We start from the raw sequence: 24,475 nt of genomic DNA on the forward strand, positions 1-24,475 counted from the left end.
CTTTTGATGATACTTATCGAAGACACTCTTTAATCAATATTAAGATTGGAAACTTATGATTTATCGTATTTTAATTCATGTTATCATTAATTAATAAGGTAATATAAATGTACCTTACACAATTTAAAAAAAAAGTTTGCTTCGACATGTTCGTTATTTAAAACTTACAATTTGTAATAAAACAAGTTTACTTTTATGTATGTGAATGATTATTGTAATACTTTCTTTTCTATTCCATATTATTAATATTCAGGGTTAAAACTAATGAATATTGTTAGGATTATATGAGCCAACAATACGAGTGATTTAAATCAATCAACCACTCATGAACGACAAACGAAACGAAATAGCTAAAGCATACATTGATACATATCTGTCATATATTTTCATTTTTGTTTTGATATCAACTATATATATAACCTCAATAATATAGGTGAGCTATGAACGTACTTATTGTATTTATGTCATTACTTATATAAATTTTTGACGTAATAAATAAAGTATTTATTAAACATGCTAACGTCGTAAATTTTCCCCGTTAAAACGAAGCCATGTGCTATTCTCCAGAGTTGAGAGTTGAGCAAATTCGTCGAAGATGATTGAGGTGTCCGACGACCATTTGTGAGCAACATCAAAGCAGGGGTGCACCGATTGAGGTGGCCGGCGAAGAGTGCCGGAGTGCCATTTGTATCTCTCTACGTTTAAAAGCATCAGTGGGGAGAACTAGATTTGAAAGGCCAAAGGTTATAATCGCGAATCCTGGAGGTAGCGAACAAGTTTCGAAGGAAGAGTGCCGGAGAAACCTTGAACTCCGCCGTAACTAGATCTGATTTAACTATGAACTCCAACTATCATCGACCACTGCCACTCTTTAATTTTGATTTGAACAAAGATTCATGATAAAAAATCAAATAAAGATGAACATAAATTCGCGAACAAATTTTTTTTAATCTGAGTTCTTTAATTTTTGAAGAGTAAATAAATGTGATTTCAATTCAAAGATCAAAATAATTGTGATGGGTAACAACAAGTTACCAGATCACATGGACTATACATGTATATTTCTAATTACGGAGTGATTTTAATTACATTTTTAAGAGTGAATAAATAAATGTGATTTAATTTAGACCACAGATATTGGTGATTGTGACGTGAAGTGGGTGAGGTGCACTTTTTGAGGAAAAACTGTGACTGGGCCATGACATTTTAGGGGGAGTTGTAATGGGGGGCTTTTGTAAGGGCGTTTGTGGGTGATGTGTCAAAATATGATTGGAGGTTGGGTTAAAAAGTGGTGAAAAAAGGTAGAAAAAATTAAAATAAAATAAAAAAAATTCACAAACGCCACATTTTCTGTCCCGTGCTTTCTTGACAAACGCCCCAACACAAACGCCAACAAACGCCCCATTCCGGGCGTTTGTGGGGCGTTTGTGGGCGGATTCAGGCAACAAACGCCTGCGTTATCTTTGGTCTTATAAGGTTTCATTATTAACCTTTTATATTCTGATTACGATTTTAAGATTTTAAGAGGTTTTAGTTATGCTTAATTGCGGTTTTAGTAAAAGAAGATGAAGGTTCAGGACTGGGTTTGTACTTTTTTAAACGTATGTTAGATTTAAGGAATGCACACACAAAATGAACAAATCAAACGGACTATACATGTATATTTTTAATTAAAAAATGATACATAATTAGTTTATAGTTTAGCAGGTAACCGTCACAATTTGTTTATATTAACAAACATCTTCAAAATTTATGACGTACAATAGTATTTTTTTAGGGTACATAGCCTACATTGAAATTAACAAAACTGAAAGTATATGTTTTGTTTTTAGCTTTAACCATATTATTTAATTTTAAATTAGATTTAGATATTATTTATTTATTTTTTTGACAAAGAAACAAAAACTATATATAATTCTAATCTCCAAAAAGGAGACTAGAAAACAAAGATACAAAGGATCAAACACAAAAGAGGCTCGACGACAATAACTACTCTAACCGAGACAAAAATCGAGACACTAACTAAAACTGAGCCTTTATGTGAACAAGACAACACAAAAGTGTTAGCCGATTATTATTTGAGGCATGCGAGCCCAACTTGTTTACATTAGTAGTTTATTTGTATTGGGCATGCGAGCCTGCTTATGCTTTGTATTGGGCCTGCGAGCCCGGTTAGTGCTAGGTTTCCTTTCTACATATGTATTGTATACGTACTCATTAAGATCAATTCAATCAATCGATAATTATGCAGTCTAACATGGTATCAGATGCCACCCCAAAATAATCTCACAAATCCTAACAAAAATAACAAAATCACACGTCAAACCTATCATCATCCTGCATACGCCGCTGCTAATTTTTTCTTCTGATCTTCATCTATCGCCAAAACACCTTGGCTCCATCCAACAAATACAATAAAATATATACTGTAACATCCGTTGGTCATCTTATACCCTCAAACTTGATTTAGCAAAGCTCAACTACGCCCATTGGAGCAAACTTTTCACTATCCATTGTGCCGACTTCGATGTTCTTCAACTCATCGAAGGCACTGCAACAACCGATGAACAATCGACTGAAGAATGGAAAAAGGCTGATTCTATTGTTCAATCTTGGATCTTTCTTACAATTTTCGAACCACTGTTAGAACGAGTCCTTAATTCGCAACCAAAATCCGCACATGAAGCATGGAAAAAATTACTCAGGGCAATCAAACTACTGGATCTGGTTCTTCTTGGGCCGCAAACCCTACTACCACACACCATCGACCCCATGGCAATAGCCAAACCCACTTATTGAAAATCATTGAAGCCCAACAAAAACTTATAAATCAGTTTAGTATTAACTCTGCTAGTGTGGCCCAAAGAATGAATCACTTTAGTCCAGCACAAATGGCCACAATGCATGTTCCCAGGCCTAGTGGTACTCATCAGGTTTCGGCCCAACAACCATCTGCTGTCCAGCATGCTGGTTGAATGTTGGTTAATGCACTAAACGATAAACTTAAGTATGATTAACCAAAAAAATATGTTTTGATGATGACACACACATATGCATAAGTGATGACTGACATCTTAACATAAAACACGCAAGGTCACTAATCCATACTTTATCTTGCAAATGACCAAGTCAAACATAGGTTAAAGAATGAAATTAAAAGTTCAGCTAAACACACGGTCGAGGTACGGTCGACCGCATAGTCAACCGTGAAACCCCAAACTGAATTGCAACGCAGTTTTGCGAAAACAAGTTGCACGGTCGCCACCACGGTCAACCGCAGTGCCACCGCAGTTTTCTCTGTTATCGTTTTTGACCAAATAAAGTTTGACTAGTTCCTGACATCTATAATTCATGAAACCTTTCTCAACATGCTTAGAATAGATGCCTTCTCCATACTCAATTGAGTTTTGGTCATAAAAACACTAATTGTGATTAATTACGCCTAATGACATCTTAATGACAAATTAACCAAGATTAGACATAACACGTAAGTGTTAATCAACAACTTGATATCTTAATTCTTATCTAGATATTCTTAGTATGATCATCAAGTACCAACACACTTAAGCCAATGTCACTAGAACAATAATTTCTATTAAAAATGACTTAGTGATTAATTAAGGTTAAATGAGGAACAATGCTCTCAAGGTTAACTAGTAATGACTTGTAATCCTAAAACACACTTAGATACATTTAGGATGGTCACCAAGTCCCAACTAGTGATTGCTCTTCCCTTGTGCATGTGTTGGACATTAATGTGTGCTTACACTTTAATCAAGCAATATGTTATATTGCACTTAAACTTGTTAAAACTTGAATTATAAGTTGTGCAAATATCTATATGATTGATCCTAGAATAACTATCTCTTGCTATGTGAGTATTACTTGCTACTTGCCAATATGATTAATACTCATAAACTTGTCAACTTGATTAATATGTTTGCTATGTGCTCACTAGTTAGGATTCAAGTAACTAACCTACTCCAATAGATTAAGTGTAAAATGGTTCACAATGAAAGTATAGTCAATTGTCTATGTGGTCTAGTCTAAGTAACTAAGGGTGATTATTTAAGACTTAACTTTGATGTCTCTACATATTTCATGATTATCTTATAGAGACATTATTCAATTAATCTCTAAACTAAACTCAAAAAGAACATGACTTGTGATTAATTGAAACTAGGAAGTTAATGACATAGTGACTAGTCTTTAGAATTGAACGAAGGGCATTAAAGTGACTAACTAAGTCTTGACCAAACTGAGATTTCCCAAAATATCAATCAAGACACTTCTCCAAGAATGTTGGGTTTGCCACTTTTGGAATGATTAGTCACTTTCATGCATTAAGACCAAATCTCACACACTTAATGCATATAGTACTTGTATAGGATGTTTGGTTTCTTTTGCAGGTGCTAGAAGGAGTAAAGGTGCCAAAATGTGGTGTTCAAATTTGAGTCAAACGGCTATACAACGGATACTAAATTTGGACTGGAGCACGCACGGTCGCACCACGGTCGACCGTGAAGGCAACCGTGTGTCAACGGCTACTTTTTAAATCCCACTATAAAAGGCAAACATTTAAGAGCATTTGAAGCTGACCCTCTTGCATATTTCAAAGGCTTATTTCCAGTGATCACAAGTGAATATATTACTACTCAAATGTGATCAAGCAAGAGAAGATTCTATGATCTCATAGATATAGAATTGGGTTGTTGTAAACTTACTAATCAAAATTATTTATCTTGTGAGTTTACTTAATGTAATGTATGTCCTAGTATTGTCTTAGGATCATCATTTCAAAGTGTTTAAGTCTTGTAACTTCAATTAGTAGAATCATAGGATAGCTTAGTGATCTACTTCCTTAAAGAGACTTAGGAAGTTGATTAATCTTATTTGGAGATTAATACTTGTCCAAGGTGAAGACAAGTTGATCTAGGTTGGAGTTGATCTTTCAAAGGGATAGAAAGATTAAGTTTGTTGTCTACGAAAGAAGTTGAAGACTTGTAAATCGGATCTCCACCGGGTTTGGAGAAAAGTGCTTAGTGAAGCAACAAATCCCGATTAGTGTAATCGGGGAGTGGATTAAGGTGGATTAGTTAACATCCACCCGAACCACTATAAATCCTTGTGTCTATATTCTTTACATTACTTCGTTTATCATTTGGACATATACACCACACACATCAAGTTTGAGTTGAGTTGGTTGATCAAAGTTAAATCAAATTTGGTGATCAATCGAAAAAGTGTTAAAAACGTATTAAGTAACTATTCACCCCCCTCTAGTTACTTTCAATTGGTATCAGAGCGGTTGCTCAAATCATTGCGCTATAAATGATTGCGAAAGCATCAAAATTCATTTTGTGCAAAAACTTGAGTCAACGATTCTTGGATCAACTCAAACTATGGGATATTTGGAAAAATTGGTGAAAGAAGCACCAATCTTTGATAAGATGAATATTGATGCGTGGAAATTAAGATTTGAGTCTTATCTCAAATCCAAGGATTACTACTTGTGGAGAATAATCAAAGTAGGAGACTTTGTACCACAAGTTAGTTCAAGACTAGTGAAGTCAACATTTCAAAACAATGATGTTTTGAAACAATTTGATGCAATTTCACTACTTCATGAAATTCTTCCTAGTGAAGAAAGATTAAAGATAATCTCATGTGAAAGTGCAAAAGAATGTTGGGACTCACTATGTTCTCAAGAAGATTTAAACTCTAGGAGTTTAAAGGGTAAAGGAATAGAGAAGGGTTTGGAAAAGGTTGGTGATTTTCATGCAAAAGGGTTGAACGGAAATGAAGACTTTTGCCTCATGAGTTCTTGGAATGATTTGGATCAAGATGGTCAAAGTGAAGAAGAGGTTGAATCTCCATTCAAAGAAGATGATGTCTTAAGCATGGATTGCAATGAGGTACATGTATTCTATCCTTCTAATTATGAAGAATTGTTAGATGATTACAAGACTATTAAATTTGTGTATGATAGTAGTCGTGACAAAGTAAAACTTTTGGAGAAAGGATTACATAATGTTAGACAACTTAACAAAGTTTTAATTGATGAAAATAACACCTTGAAGAGAAAACTTGAAAGGATAACTACTTGTGATTCATCAAGAGGTAAACATGAAATGAATATATGTCACGACTAGCAAACACAAATCTTGTAATCAAAGTCCATTGTCTATTATTAGGAAAATTGAAAATATGGGAAAAATGGACCAAGCTAGCAATTCTATGGTAGGGATAAGTCAAGGATTGGGTAACCTTAAAATCAATCAAAATCAGTGATCAAAATGCTAATGAGAATAACCTTCTCAAAAAGACTTTGTATTAATGAAAGGTTTTTCTTTCAAATGCAAAATTGTTTTTGAAAAGTGATTTTAAAAGATTAGTGTAGGAAGCTTACTTGCCTTAGGATTGTATGTTTATGTGAAAATATGTATTGCATGCTAAATACTATATTGATGCGTTTTGTGTATACTATGTGAATGATTGAATATGAATATATATATATATATATATATATATATATATATATATATATATATATATATATATATATATGTATATATATATATATGTATATATATATATATATGTATATATATATATATATATATATATATATATATATATGTATATATATATATATGTATATATATATATGTATATATATATATACACACACACACACACACACATATATAGATATAGTATATTATGTGTCATTGATGATTAAACATCGGGAGGATGTAATCATTCAATGTTAGGAAAGGAAAACTTGTCCTCAAGTATTCTATAGAACCTAAGAATCTTTAAAACGCGCTCGAAGAAAGAAGAAGTGAAGAAATAAGTGATCATAAGGATCCACGGCAGCACCACGGCTGACCGTATACACGACCGCAGATTCCTGTCTTGTACGTGTACAAAATTCATGTACGGCTAACACCACGGTCGACCGTGATTCGACCATGTGTGGTCTGATTCTGTTTTAAATTAAATTAAACCCTCACTTTTATGTCTTTTCAACCCACTTCAAAACACACACACTTACACACGGCGGAGGAGATCAACCGCACGAAGAAGAACGCTCATTCCTTCAATTTCAATTTCTATTTTCGGTATGATTAATCCTTGCTTTCCTAGCATTCAATTGTGTTTGTATGATGAATTAGGGTTATGAAGAAACCCTAACTAGAATGAATCAAAACTTAAATTGATGCAAACAATTGAAATTATTCTTGAAGAACAATTTAGAAACGATTGAAGTAATGATTGTAGTATATCTATGCATTGATTTAACTTTGGACAATTCTAGGGTTCATTATACATCTAGGTTAGATTTTCATAGAAGCATTGTTCATATGATATGAATGACATTGTTGCTAATTGAGTGTAATAAAGTTGAATGTCAAAACATGTGTTGATGATGATCTCAAAAGTCTAGAACACATATGAACTTTGTGAAAATCTTAATCTAGTTGCAAACTCATTGACACTAATGAAGAGTGAAAATGTGAAGAACATTAACATCAAAACATCTAAGTATTGACGATAATTAAAGTTTGCAAAATTCTTTGCCTACAATTGAATTATACACTTTGAATTAATCTGAAGTATCATCGTGTAGAAAATGGCAAGAGGAAAGGGAAAGAGCAGTGAACCAAGAAGAAAGGACTCATATGATCCACCGTCAGATCCTACAGAGAGAATTAAGTACAACACTTGGTTTCTCTCTAGACGTCCTATTACTGAAGGAAGAAAAGTTGCCCACGATCAAATGCCAGAGCTTGTGAGACAATTCAAAACTCTTCAATGGGAAGCATTTCTTACTCTTGATGGTCCCATTTATCCATCTCTCATTCGCGAATTTTATGCAAATTTCAATTTCGTGAACAATGAACTCTTCTTCAGTCTTCAAGGCAACAATTACCACTACTCACTTGTGGATTTCGGACGCATTCTCCAAGTTCCAACAGATGGTGAAGAATGCTTCAGTTCGCATCATGGACTGGCATATCTTTCGAGTTTTATCTCCAACAAAATGGCATTAATAGATACACTGTGCAAAGACAGTGCTCCTCGCGCTGAAATTGAGAGATTTGGAGTACTAAGTAGACACCTCTCTTCTGAGTATGAAGTTTGGAACAAAGTCATTGACTACAACATATACTGCAGATCAGGAAATCACTTAAACATTCATGCTACTCAATTCGCTCTCTTGTGGTGCTTGGAAAGTGGAATCAAAGTAAACATTACCTATCTAATGGCAACCAGGATGAGTGGACTCATCACCGAAACAACTCGAGGATTGCCTTATGGAATGCATCTAAACAAACTGTTTAGGCACCTCAAAATCACAAGTGATGACTCTCTTCCACTCACTCATCAACCAATCCTACCACCAAAATCAACAGGAGGATCAACCTCCAAAAGAAGGAGAACTACCAATGAGGAAGGAACAAGCAGAGGAGCTATTGAAATATCAGACAGTGAAAATGAGGAAGAAAATGAATCGGTAAGGGATCTTGGGGTCAATGCCAAGATGGATAAGATCTATCAGACTCAAATCAAAAGTCTAAAAAAGGAATCAAAGGTGAAGAAATTACAGAAAGGAGTGATCAGAAGCTTGACCTGTAGGTCAGGAAATGAGGAAGATGATGATTCGAGTGAAGAATTCTAACAGATTCTCATGAAAACTTTCTATGGTTGAATGGTTAAATGTTTAAGACAATAATGTTTGAGAACTTTTGATAATGCTAAAAACGAACATATATTTCATAGCATTATCCCTCAAGAAAGACAAGATTTTAGTTGCAATTGTTCTATTTACAAGTGATATTCGTTTAAATAATAAAAGGTGAAGACAAAAGACATATTCGACGAATTGAAGACGCAAATGACCAAAAAGCTAAAAAGTACAAAGTACAATCAAAGTGGTTCAAATTATTGATGAGAAACGTCTAAAAATTACAAGAGTACAAGTCGTAAAACACAAAGTACAAGATATTAAATTGTACGAAAAGGCGTTCGAAAATCCGGAACCGAGACATGAACCAACTTTCAGCGCACGACGCAACGGACCAAAAATTACAAGTCAACTATGCACAAGAATATAATATTATATATAATTAATTATATATATATATATATATATATATATATATATATATATATATATATATATATATTATTTTAATCAAAGCAGCCCACGTTTAATTCAATTTGTGAGCTGGATTCCAGACCTCCGCACTCGCGGAGGTTTAAAGCTTAAAAGTTCAGCACTCGCGGAGCTCTACAGTACAACGTGGGCCTATAAAAGGCATCGAATTCTGCACGAAAAATAAAACCTTTTTCTAATCTATCTCTCAATCTCTACGATATATATATATATATATATATATATATATATATATATATATATATATATATATATATAATTTATAATTTTAATTTTAATTTTAATTTTAATTTAATAATAATAAGGGTATGTTAGCGAATGTTGTAAGTGTGTAAGTCGAAATTCTGTCCGTGTAACGCTACGCTATTATTAATCATTGTAAGTTATGTTCAACCTTTTTAAATTAATGTCTCGTAGCTAAGTTATTATTATGCTTATTTAAATTGAATTAATCCTGATGTTGGGCTAAAATATTAAAGACGGGGTAATTGGGCTTTGTACCATAATTGGGGTTTGGACAAAAGACCGACACTTGTGAAAATCAGACTATGGGCTATTAATGGGCTTTATATTTGTTTAATTGAATGATAGTTCGTTAATTTAATATAAAGATTTACAATTGAACGTACCTATAAATAACCATATACACTCGATCGGACACGATGGGCGGGATATTTATAAGTACTAATAATCGTTCATTTAACCGGACACGGGAATGGATTAATAGTTAATGGACTTATTAAAATAGGGGTGAATTATATACAAAGAAAATTGGTTTAATTATAGTTTAAGTCCCCAATTAGTTGGAATATTTGACTTCAGATATAAGGATAATTTGACGAGGACACTCGCACTTTATATTTATGACTGATGGACTGTTATGGACAAAAACCAGATGGACATATTGAATAATCCAGGACAAAGGATAATTAACCCATGGTAATAAACTAAAATCAACACGTCAAACATCATGATTACGGAAGTTTAAATAAGCATAATTCCTTTATTTCATATTTCATGGCACTTTTATTTACTGTCATTTTATTTAATTGCACTTTTAATTATCGTACTTTTTAATTATCGCAATTTTATTTATTGTATTTTAATTTATCGCACTTTATTTATCGTCATTTACTTTACGCTTTAAATTAAGTTATTTTTATTTTACATTAGGTTTTAACTGCGACTAAAGTTTTAAAATCGACAAACCGGTCATTAAACGATAAAATCCCCCTTTTATAATAATAATACTACTTATATTTATATTTATATTTATACAAATATAGTTTTAAAAATATAGCATTAAACTTGGCTAGCTCCCTGTGGAACGAACCGGACTTACTGAAAACTACACTACTGTACGATTAGGTACACTACCTATAAGTGTTGTAGCAAGGTTTAGGTATATCCACTCTATAAATAAATAAATAACTTGTGTAAAATTGTATCGTATTTAATAGTATTTCGTAGTAAAATATAAGCTATTTCGTATACACCTCTACGGACATCAAATATTTTTGGCCCCGCTGCCGGGGAATCCTAAACACCGAAAGCACAACGCTATATAAAAAAAAGATTTTTAATCTATTTCTGTAAAAATATACGTTTTAAATATTAAAAATACAAGAAAAAAAATTTCTATATATTTTAAGTTTAGTTAAATTAAAAAGTTTATATTTTTTTTATTTATTGTGAAAAAGTTATAAAAAAGTAATAAGTTATATTTATATTTTATATATTAAAAACAAAAAAATTAAAAAGTAAAAAAAAAAAATAACACTGAACCTGCACAAATTCGACCTGATCCGCACTCGCGGTACTTTTTACCAGCTGGGATCTGCACTCGCGGAGGTCTCTGATAGGTCAAACATTGGACTGTAATTATTACGATTTAGGGTTTAAATTAATAAATATTATTATTATTAAACCCTAATTAGGGTTAGTTATTTTATTAATTAGTTTTAATTTTATTTAATTTGTAATATTTAGTTTAAATTAGTTTTATTATTTATAAAATTAATACTTTTATAAAAATAATAATATAAAAATAATATTTTTATAAAAATTAGTAATTTTATCATTTTTTGTCTCTGTTTATAAACTGTATATATTTATTATTTAGTACGTAATTTGTATTTTTATCGCTCGTAACTAGTTTTAAGACATAGTTTTTGCCGTAGTTATTTATATTTCTAGATTTTTAGGATTTGCCGTAAAATCCCTTAAGTGCTTTTTCTTTAGACTAAGATTTAGGCGCCTTAGAATTTTACGACGTCACTTATTGTTTTAGTATTTAAGATTTTAGTACTTTTTAAATAATTTCCGTTTTGGATATAGAATTTCTCTAAGCTTTAATACCTTTAGACGCAAGTTTTAATATTTAGTTTTTAGATTTTTAAGTTTCGACGCACTATTTTCGCTTATTTTCTTATTTTTAGACCTTTTATTTTTCGACATTTTTCGACGTGCTTTTTTTCTTTTTCTTTCTTATTTCTCGCCGATCTAGTTTTTAGGACATAGAATTTTCTATTTCTTCTCTAAAAATTTCTTTAAACTTCGACGAAAAATTATTTTAAGCGGTTCAATTGATAGACATCCAAAATTTTCTGGTTCGTAGTAATAGTTGGATTTGTTAGTGGCGAGTTGTGGGCTTCCGATTTAAAGGGTCCTGGCTACCTGCTGCATCTATTGGCTATTCTAAACGTGGGCAAAATCAGAAAAGTCTATTAATTTGATAACGTATATCTTTTATAACTAATAGGATATTCAGTGAATGCACTGAGTAAAACGTTCACCACCTTTCATACGTTCACCACCTGTAACTCGATCAAGACATCTAGCCAATATTGTCGCCGTTGATTTTTCTTTAGAATCGTCATCCAGTCGACCAAGTACTCTAATTCAAATTTTCGATAATCCATTTTTTGAACCCGACCTCACAATTGAGAATCCGGAGGATATTCAGGGACAATTCAGAGATCCTGAACCATTAATCTTTCCTCCGGAACCACCAATCATTCAAACAGAGATTGTTGAGGAAGAAACCATTAAATCAGAATCCCTTAGTGATTCAGATTCAACAAATTCAATCATGGAAAATCTTAAACCTCTAAGTATGGAAGACCGAATGCGAGCTAAACGCACTGGCCAAGGTCATGCAATTACTCAACCAGACATTAATGCGCCAGATTATGAAATCAAAGGACAAATCCTACACATGGTAACTAATCAATGCCAATTTAGTGGTGCGCCGAAGGAAGATCCAAACGAACATCTTCGTACCTTTAATAGGATCTGTACTCTATTCAAAATCAGAGAAGTTGAGGATGAACAGATATATTTCATGTTATTTCCCTGGACTTTAAAGGGAGAAGCCAAAGATTGGTTAGAATCGTTACCTGAAGGGGCGATTGATACATGGGACGTTTTAGTTGAAAATTTTCTTAAACAATTCTTTCCGGCATCTAAAGTCGTGAGACTTCAAGGAGAAATTGTTACTTTTACACAGAAGCCAAATGAAACTTTATATGAAGCATGGATAAGATTTGGAAAGTTGTTAAGAGGATGTCCGCAACATGGTTTAGACACTTATCAAATAGTACAAATATTCTACCAAGGATGCGACATCACTACAAGAAAAGATATAGATATAGCAGCTGGTGGTTCTATTATGAAGAAAACCGCAACTGAAGCTTACAAAATTATTGATAACACTTCTTTCCACTCACATGAGTGGCATCAAGAAAAAGATATCGTTAGATCATCTAAAGCAGCTAGAGCCGATTCTAGCCATGACTTTGATTCCATTTCTGCAAAGATAGATGCTGTTGAGAGACGAATGGAAAAGATGACTAAAGATATTCACTCAATACGAATTAGTTGTGAGCAGTGTGGCGGACCACATTTGACAAAAGATTGTCTCAGTATTGAACAAACAATGGAACAAAGAGAGAATGTTTCATACATGAACCAAAGGCCTGAAAATAATTATCAGAATAATTATCAACCGCCAAGACCGATCTACAATCAAAATCAGAACTATAACCGAAATGTTCCATACAACAACCAACAAGGTCCTAGCAATCAACAAGTATCCAACAATACTTACAATCAGCAAAGACCTTTTTTTTCAAAATAAACCACCACAAACAGATGATAAAAAACCAAATCTAGAAGATATGATGTCGAAGCTAGTTGAATCTCAAACGCAGTTTTTCACATCTCAGAAACAAACGAATGAACAAAATGCTCAAGCATTTAGAAATCAACAAGCTTCTATCCCAAATCTGGAACAAGAAGTATGTGACGACCCGGAAATTTTTGACCAAATTTAAACTTAATCTTTAAATGATTTCGGCATGATAAGCAAAATCTATTAATTTGAATCTCAACATTTTTGAACTGTTTCATATACTCATTTGACCTTCCATTATTCCCGACGATTCGCGAACAACGTTGTATAAATAAAAATGTATATATATATATAAATATAAATGTAAATATAAATAATTATATATGTAAATAATTATATTAAATATATTTATGAACTATTAAGTAATTCAGTTTTATGAAAGATAACTTTAAATAACTAGATCTTGATATCTAAAATATATATAGTATATTGTATATAAATGGTTCAAACATATTTTAGCAACGTTATCAGAACATTAAATGTATAATGTTATACCCTATAGTTAATTGTTTAATATATATAATTAATTATATAATTTATAATTTAAAACATAGTTGTATATATATCGTAGTATACATATAAATAAATATGAATCTATATGTAATTTTTTTATCAAGATTATATTATAATACATATAAAATATATAAACATTAAATATTCAAGAATTATATCATATAATATTTTATGTAATTATTAAGTATTCATAAATTTAATAAATTGTATATTAACATATTAAATGTAGTTACAAGATAAAAATATAGTTGTCATATTAATATTTTTATTAATACTTCATAATAATACTAATGCTAGTATTAATATCGGTATTATTAAAATTACCTGATATGAAATTTGATACATATGATATGTTAAAAGTTCTATCATTTTAGTTTAATAATATCATTATCATTATTTAATCACTTTATTCATTATTATTAAGTATTATAAGTATTATTATAATTATAATAAGAGATTGTACATGTAATTGGTGATATTATTATTAATATTATTTGATTAGTAATGTTATTATTATTATTATTATTTTTATAATTTTCAGTATTCTATATATTAATAATTTTATTTTATTAATATATTTATTTACATTTACCAATTATTAACATCAAATTTTAATTAGGAATACAATTATAGAATCAAACTTCTGATTGATGTCACGATCCAACTAATACAAATCCTTGCTACTGTCCCTTAAAATCTAATTCCGTACATAAAATTCGTTTCCTAATCAGATAAAGTTAAAATCTGTTACACTTTTAATTATTTTATTTATTTATTCTGTTTTCTAAATAAAAATGGCTGTCGTCTACCATTTGTTTCAGAGAATCACGTTGAATCAATTTTAGGTAATACAATAATTAACTTCACATCCTCACTGTCCATTATCATTATATCACTCTCTTTATTTTCACGAATTTAATAAAAAAAAAATGAAGAACAGATGTTATCAGCTCTGTTCTTACTTCAATTATCAAAAAGTTCGTTTTCAAATGAAAATTCAAATTGTATAGATGCTGTTACATTAGAAAACTTCCGTTTATACTATCTGTAAAATCTCAAAGTCTAATTTTATCTATCAAGGTCGAATTCTTGAGTCAAACCTTCGAGTTCAAAAGTCAAAATTTTGTGTTCATCATAAAATTCAGTCTTGTTTTGATGTTTCTGTTCCAATTGAGTACGCAGAAAGATTATAGAGTTGATTTAGAACGTATTTCATTTAGTACTTGTGGTCTGAAATAGTCTTTAACGTTGAATCAATGTTTGAGTTCTCAAACCAGATTATTCACTGTTTTATTATTATTTTTTTTAATTTCTATTCTTCTTGTGTTTAATGATTTAAAAGTAAGGATTTGAATTGTTTTTTTTGGTTTAAAACTCCCAAAAGACGTTATCTGATTTGCTGATATGATTCTGGAATTTGATTTGGGTCGATTGAGCTGAGAAGAAGAAAAATAGGAAGAACAAGTAATACGGGTTATATAAAATTTGACTATGTTTTAAATCAAAAATGAAAGCAGCAGCGTGGGGGTTGAGGGTGTTGGTGTATTTCGAGAGGTCGCGGGTTCGAGTCCCGTCCCAGGCAATTTCTCTCTTTTTAATGTTTCTAAGGTATAATTTGATATTTATTATTATTATTATTATTATTATTATTATTATTATTATTATTATTATTATTATTATTATTATTATTATTGTTGTTGTTGTTGTTGTTGTTGTTGTTGTTGTTGTTGTTGTTGTTGTTGTTGTTGTTGTTGTTGTTGTTGTTGATTTGTTATTGTTATTGTTGTTGTTATTATTATTATTATTATTATTATTGTTATTGTTATTGTTATTGTTAGTACTATTATTATTATTATGAATATGTTTAGGATTATTATTATTGTTATTAAACAATACAAGCTATTATTACTCTCACTAATATTAGTATAAATATCATTTTTGTAATTATTAGTTTTACTATTATTATTATTAACATATGTATCAATTTTAACAACATCGTTATTTATATTAGTATTATCAATATTAAGAAAGTTGTTATTATTAGTAAATCATTATTACCAAAATTTTCGTTACAAATAAATATTTTGTACCTAAAATATACTTAATACATATATTATAATCATATTAATAGTTTATATATCACTTACCAATTATAATAACATTATTTATATAAATAATTATATATAACGAATTAAGAATATTTTCATATAATACTAACCATATATATATATATAGAGAGAGATATATTAATATAACGAAATATATAAATATTAAACATTTAAAATATATACACAAACTAAATAAGTATAATATATAATTCAAGTTATAATATATAAACTTATTCGAATACGATTATACATTTTAATATATATACAAATGATATAGGTTCGTGAATCCGAGGCCAACTCTGCATTGTTCAGTTTGTCTAATGTTGTCATATGTATTTTTACTACAAAATACATTAGGTGAGTTTCATTTGCTCCCTTTTTAAATGCTTTTGCAATATATATTTTTGGGACTGAGAATACATGCGCTGCTTTTATAAATGTTTTACGAAATAGACACAAGTAAGTAAAACTACATTCTATGGCTGGATTATTAAACCGAATATGCCCCTTTATAGTCTGGTAATCTAAGAATTAGGGAACAGACACCCCAATTGACGCGAATCCTAAAGATAGATCTATTGGGCCTAACGAGCCCCATCCAAAGTACCGGATGCTTTAGTACTTCGAAATTTATATCATGTCCGAAGGAGGATCCCGGAATGATGGGGATATTCTTATATGCATATTGTGAATGTCGGTTACCAGGTGTTCAATCCATATGAATGATATTTTTGTCTCTATGCATGGGACGTATGTTTATGAGAAATGGAAAATATGAAATCTTGTGGTCTATTAAAATTATGAAATGATTATTTATGTTAAACTAACGAACTCACCAACCTTTTGGTTAACACTTGAAAGCATGTTTATTCTCAGGTATGAAAGAAATCTTCCGCTGTGCATTTGCTCATTTTAGAGTTATTACTTGGAGTCATTCATGACATATTTCAAAAGATGTTGCATTCGGGTCGTTGAGTTCATCAAGATTATTATTTAGTCAATTATAGTTTGATATATTATGAAATAGTATGCATGCCGTTAACTTTCGATGTAAATGAAAGTTTGTCTTTTAAAAACGAATGTAATGTTTGTAAAATGTATCATATAGAGGTCAAGTACCTCGCGATGTAATCAACTGTTGTGAATCGTTTATAATCGATATGGACTTCGTCCGGATGGATTAGGACGGGTCCTTTCAAAGTAAGCAACCTAGCAAGGTTGATAGGTAAAAGAAAACCGAGAAGTCTGCCTAGCGATACAAATGCTAACCCCCGGAATGAAACAGCTAAAGCCATTACCACAAGAAGTGGTATTACACTTAAACCACCTGAAATACCTGTAATTTTTGATGACTCTATTCCTACTCCACAAGAACCACAATCTGAGCAAGATAAGGAAACAGAACCAGTAGTTGAAAAGGTTAATGAAGATAACACAGTTAAGGTTAAACCTTATGTTAAACCATACCAACCACCACTTCCTTACCCAAGTAAAATGAGAAAAGAAAGACTTGAAGCCGAGCAATCCAAATTCTTGGATATGTTTAAACAGATAAATGTAAATCTTCCTTTCATTGATGTGATTTCAGGAATGCCAAGGTATGCCAAATTCTTGAAAGATCTAATCACAAATAGAAAGAAAATGGAAGAACTCTCGGCTGTTACTATGAATGCTAATTGTCCTGCAGTACTGTTGAATAAGATACCAGAAAAATTATCAGATCCAGGTAGTTTCACAATTCCATGTTTTCTGGGTGGTCTAAGTTCAATAGAAGCATTGGCAGATTTAGGTGCTAGTATAAATCTAATGCCGTATTCACTATACGCTAAATTAGACCTTGGAGAATTGATACCAACACGAATAAGCATACAACTAGCCGATTGATCAGTAAAATATCCTAGAGGGATAATGGAAAACATGCTAGTTAAAGTTGGTACTTTAGTATTTCCAGTAGATTTTGTTATTCTGGATATGGAAGAAGATTCTCGAGTTCCTCTCATATTAGGAAGACCATTTTTAAACGCGGCTAAAGCAATAATAGAGGTGTTCGGTAAGAAACTGACCCTAAGTATAGAGGACGAGAGTGTTACCTTTTCTGTTGATAGAGCCATGCAACAACCGCAATCTTCAGATGATACATGTTATTATATTCAAACTATAGATTCACATGCAGAATTGTTAGAAGAATTTCCAGAATTACAAGGAACAGGAGAATGTTCTTTAGGAGAAGGAACTGAACCAATTAATGAAGCTGAAATGTTAGCCGCACTCATGGCTAATGATTATGAACCAACAACAGAAGAAATTCAAATGCTAAAAGAGGAAGACATATATTGATACAAATCATCGATAGAAGAACCACCGACATTAGAGTTAAATCCACTTCTAACCCATTTGGAATATGCTTATTTACATGGTGAATCTGAATTACCTGTAATAATATCATCTTCTCTTACGAAAACTGAAAAATCTCAACTCATTTCTGTGCTAAAAGCTCATAAACCAGCTATTGCATGGAAGATTCATGACATTAAAGGCATAAGTCCTTCGTATTGCACACATAAAATCCTTATGAAAGAAGGTCATAAAACGTATGTGCAACGCCAACGAAGACTAAATCCTAATATGCAAGATGTTGTTAAGAAAGAAATTATTAAACTGCTAGATGCAGGTTTAATTTATCCAATCTCTGATAGTCTATGGGTAAGCCCAGTTCAATGTGTACCTAAGAAGGGTGGCATGACTGTCATCACAAATGAAAAAAATGAGCTTATTCCTACTAGGACTGTAACAGGATGGCGTATTTGTATTGATTATAGAAAATTAAATGACGCCACCAGAAAAGATCACTTTCCCTTACCTTTTATTGATCAAATGTTGGAAAGATTAGTCGGAAATAGTTACTATTGTTTTCTTGACGGTTTCTCCGGATACTTTCAAATTCCAATAGCACCCGAGGATCAAGAGAAAACCACATTTACGTGCCCTTATGGTACTTTTGCTTACAAATGCATGCCATTTGGACTTTGCAACGCCCCTGCAACCTTTCAAAGGTGCATGATGGTGATTTTTCACGACATGATAGAAGAATGCATGGAAGTTTTCATGGATGACTTTTCAGTCTTCGGTGATACTTTTGAAACATGTCTAGTTAATCTTGAACGAATGCTTATTAGATGCGAACAATCAAATTTAGTTCTTAATTGGGAGAAATGCCATTTCATGGTTAAAGAAGGCATCGTTCTTGGTCATAAAATTTCAAAGGAAGGAATTGAAGTGGATAGAGCTAAAGTAGATGTAATTGCTAAACTTCCACATCCTACCAATGTTAGAGGAGTTAGGAGTTTTCTAGGGCATGCCGGTTTTTACCGACGTTTCATAAAAGATTTTTCTAAAATTGCCACTCCTATGAATAAACTCCTAGAAAAGGATGCTCCATTCATCTTTTCAGATGAATGCATCAAATCTTTTAATATTCTTAAAGAAAAACTCACTAATGCGCCGATCATGATAACTCCAAATTGGAATTTACCGTTTGAACTTATGTGCGATGCAAGTGAATTTGCAATGGGAGCCGTTTTAGGACAAAGGATTGAAAAATGATTTCAACCTATTTATTATGTTAGTAAGACATTACAAGGAGCACAAACGAATTACACAACTACTGAAAAAGAACTCCTTGCTATTGTCTTTGCTTTTGACAAATTTCGTTCATATCTCGTTCTAGCAAAAACGGTGGTCTATACTGACCATTCTGCTCTTAGATACCTATTTTCGAAACAAGATGCCAAACCAAGATTAATCCGTTGGATCTTACTCTTACAAGAGTTTGATATTGAAATCCGAGACAAAAAGGGAGCAGAAAATCTCGCCGCTGATCATCTTTCTCGTCTTGAAAATCCTGAATTAGAAGTTCTAAATGAATTGGCCATACAAGATAACTTTTCTGATGAATATCTATTGAAGATAGATTATAGTGAAATTCCATGGTTTGCAGACTATGCAAACTACTTAGTATGTGGATTCCTTGAATAAGGGTTGTCGTACCAAAAACGAAAGAAATTCTTTAGTGATATAAAACACTATTTCTGGGAAGATCCACATTTGTTTAAAAGTTGTCCCGATGGAATAATACGCCGATGCGTATTCGGAGATGAAGCTAGTCAAATCTTAAACCATTGTCACACAGAACCAACAGGAGGGTATTATGGGCCTTAACTTACAACAAGAAAAGTCTATGACGCTGGATTCTATTGGCCTACAATTTTTAAAGATGCACACCTTCTTTGCAAATCCTGTGATGCATGTCAAAGGCTGGAAAAATAAGTCAACGCGATGAAATGCCACAAAATGTCATTCAAGTATGTGAAGTATTTGACGTTTGGGGTATTGACTTTATGGGTCCATTTCCAAAATCTCATAATAATCTTTACATTCTCGTAGCCATTGATTATGTATCTAAATGGGCGGAAGCACAAGCTCTCCCAACTAATGATGCACGAGTTGTAGTCAACTTCTTAAAACGTCTTTTTGCTAGGTTCGGAACACCGAAAGCTTTAATAAGTGATCGGGGTACACATTTCTGTAATAATCAACTTGAGAAAGTTCTCAAAAGATATGGAATAACTCATAAAATCTCAACCGCTTATCATCCACAAACAAGTGGACAAGTTAAAAATACCAACCGAGCTTTAAAACGTATTCTAGAGAAAACCGTAGGATCAAATCCGAAGGAATGGTCCATGAAATTGGAGGATGCACTCTGGGCTTTTAGAACAGCCTACAAAACTCCAATTGGCACCACACCTTTTAAACTCGTTTACGGAAAAGCATGTCACCTTCCAGTAGAAATTGAGCACAAAGCATTTTGGGCTTTGAAGACATGTAATCTTGATTTACATGAAGCCGGACATCTACGGTTAAGTCAACTAAACGAATTAGAAGAATTAAGACATGAAGCATATGAAAATTCGTTAATCTATAAAGAAAGAACGAAGAAATGACATGATAAAAGAATCAGAAGTTCAAAAGAATTTAAGGAAGGAGACAGAGTCCTTCTTTTCAATTCATGATTCAAGCTATTTCCTGGAAAATTGAAATCAAGATGGTCTGGACCATTCATAGTCAAAAGAGTTTTCCCATACGGAACAGTAGAATTAATAAATTCAAATGGGATTGAATTTAAAGTTAATGGTCACGGAGTTAAACATTACATAGATAATCTAATGGAAGTTGAAGATGAAGTTAATCACAATTTCGACACCACAGCTAACTAAGTGTGGGAAGGTTCGAATCTTTTTAGGGTAATATAAATTTCTGTTAGAGTTAGATATTCTGTTTTCGTGTAGTTTTCGAGAATGGAATCCGAATGGTCTTTCCCTAGCAGACCCTAAAGAACTAGTCTTCTCCCCCCATTCTGAATTTTTATTTTTTTTTAGGTTTTAAGAAATGAAGAATTCCTTTGATCTGAACCATGGTCTAATGCTACACGCTTTGATTACTAAACGTAATAATGACACACTCCCGAGTGACCTGGTGTCATTAATAAGAAGCAGATGTGATGAAGTAAGGAAAAACTTAGGAAAGATCATCATAAGATACATTTTGGTAAAGGAAAATCAAAATCCGCAACAAAAAGAAGAGCACGACACCTTGAAAGATGTTATAAATGCGGAAAATGGTCACACGAAGGTAAATGTTCAAATAATCAAACATATTCAAATACCGAATTTGTTACTCTATGCAGAGAAGGACCGTTCATATGTTTAGAAGAAAAGATATTGAAGAATCGAGGTTACGCTTACGTAGCTATGGAGAACCAAATCACACGACTCTCCTATGAGTCGGCTAAAGCAGGTCTCTGAGAATTCTATCTCACAGGTAAGTATGTACAGTTTTTTTTATTGCTTTTAACCTTTTGATAATAAACGCTGAATCGTTCGCTATAAAGTATTAAATTGGTATTCAATAAAATTAGGTATGCGTAACCGAAATTATTGATATCATACAAAAATTTATTACATCACTGCAAAATTTACCGTTTATTCTTAAGGTATAAATATCTTTAATCAATCAACCCAAAATATTTCAAAAATTCGTCAGGAGTAAAACAAGGTTATGGAACAGAAATTACTTTACCGAAAAGAGGGGCGTATATTTTTGATAATATTTGATTGATTAAAGTGGGATAAAAGACCAAAAAGATTTTTAAATTTTTTTTACCATGTTTTTAAAATTAATATATAAATATTAATTTATTATTGTAAATTTCTAAAACCAATATATTTAAATTTTTAAGTATTTTTAAAAATTAATATTTTCAATATAAGTTTGTATGTATAAAAATATTAATGATATGAATTTTTAATTTTATGCATTTTAAATTTAAGTTTGGTGTGAATTTAAAAACAAAAATTTACTTTATTTCACTGAGCTAAAAATATGATTTTTAAAATTCGTCGTGAGTTGAAGACTAGGTCATTGAACTGAAATTGCTTTACCCGAGGGCGGGACGAGAAATTTTATTATCATTGTTTTTAATCTTATTTGATTTAAAGTATGCCAAAAACATTTAAAAAAAAACTCAAAAATCTTTGCTTTTAAAACAATCGCTTTAAAAACGACAAAATTTAAATTTTTTCGAGGGACGGACTAGGTAAACATACCGAAACTACCTAAAGTTAAAATAAAACAAAATTTTAAAAAATTATTCATTTAAATTGTTTTAATAAATAAAGATTTTTAAAAAAAAAATAATAATAAAAATATTATGTATGTTTGTAGTTTATCTTATGTACAAAACAAGGTAAAATAGCGCATTTTCAAAGACTGACATTAAGTTCAGCAAAAGCTACTAATTTTGATGACAAAACGAAAAACAAATGTGATGTAACAACAAGACGGAATGAACAAATGATGTGCACCATTTATCATTCAACAAACAAACGCCAATATGTTTGGAAAACTTTGGTAAAATTTAATCATTTTTTCTACGCTAATCTCCCTCAATAATTTAAATTGTTACTGATTTCTTGCAAATGAGGGCATTGCAAGATCTTAAGTGTGGGAAGGGGTTAAATTCTTTCGGATTTTTAAAATTTTAAACTTAAACACTTGGTTACCATTAAAAATACTAGTAACGCAGTAGTTGTATTAGAATCTAGTGCTCTCTGATAATAAAGAACAGCCCTAGTCTTATATACTGACTACCCAATTCTAGTAAAATTTTTCAAAATTTTCATTTAAATGAACTCAAAATCATGTTTATACATATTTATGAGCGATAAAACTAGGTGTTAACACCGAAATTATTGTTATCTCGGAAAGGACATAAATTGAGAAACAACTCAAAATGTTAGAATTCATTTAAAATGGAATAGAGGACAATAAAAAGGCAAAGAAAGGAAAATAAAAGCCAAGTGTGGGAAAAATTTACCAAGTTATTTAGAACATATGTCACATATTTTTGTACAAATAATTGAAGATACTTTTGTTTTGGACAATTTTAATCAGTTTTAGCTAGTTTATTGTAATATAAATGAAATTTAAAAGGAAGTAAAGTCTTCCGAAAGAAAGAGAAACGCGCTTCTTGATTTAGGTCAGGAAGTTGTCGTCCAGACCAGTTGTAGAGTCTACGAAAAACCTTGAAAAGTTTTCTCGAAAATCAGCTGGAAATCCATGGACCTCAGCATCAAACAGGGTCGCCAAGTGGTCAGACTTATCCTAACCATGAGAGGATCTGTCTCGTACAATGGGGGGCACCGTGCAAATTAGCTTATAAGACTAATGAATCAGATCCCTAGAAAGGATAATCTCCTTAAAGATCAAAAATCGGCTTTTAAGACTGATATTACTCAATCCTTGAGATTGACCTTAAAGATTGAGAATTCAAACTCATGGAATTCGATGATATCTAAACTCGACCTTGAACGAGAAAAATATTTTGATCAAAATTACAAACCGATTTGTTTTCTGAAAACCCATTTTCAATGCGTTCATTACCATTGAACGTAAAATCCTAGAAATTCACCTAGAAATCATTAGGTCACCTGAACCAAATCGGGTGTCAACCGTAAGAATGGTGGTTGCATAGCATGGTCAAATACAGGACCTTGTGCCAGACCGAAAAACTATAGGGTGATCTTTACTATTGCTCCTACAAAGGATAGTAATTGCATCCGACACGATATAGACCATAATCAAAAGCATATCACGGGACATTGCCTCAAAAGTTGCTTGTTCAACGCTTTCCTTTACAACCGGACGGTAGTTTACCAAAAGGTAATATACGGAGCAAGTAAACTGGACGTGTTGCTTTCCCAATACAAGGTTAGCAAGTGGGTGACACAAAACCGCAAGTTTTGAGCTAAAATTTTCAAATCTGAAACCCACCAAACCCACAAAAACAATTTGCAAACACCGGTGAAGGGTTATTCCGGAAAACTTATCTAGGGTAAAAGCTAGATTAAATTTTTAAAA

The 24,475-nt window shown here is 31.8% G+C and overlaps 1 non-coding gene across 1 annotated transcript; it reads right to left on the reverse strand.

The window, feature by feature from the left end:
• Window positions 1-12,659: 12,659 nt before the first annotated feature.
• Window positions 12,660-12,766, reverse strand: LOC139886734 (small nucleolar RNA R71). Its single transcript, XR_011772603.1, has one exon. It is a non-coding gene; the product is annotated as a small nucleolar RNA R71 (small nucleolar RNA).
• Window positions 12,767-24,475: the final 11,709 nt, after the last annotated feature.

Source organism: Rutidosis leptorrhynchoides, chromosome 1 (assembly GCF_046630445.1).
Source record: "Rutidosis leptorrhynchoides isolate AG116_Rl617_1_P2 chromosome 1, CSIRO_AGI_Rlap_v1, whole genome shotgun sequence".
Classification (NCBI taxonomy): Eukaryota; Viridiplantae; Streptophyta; class Magnoliopsida; order Asterales; family Asteraceae; genus Rutidosis; species Rutidosis leptorrhynchoides.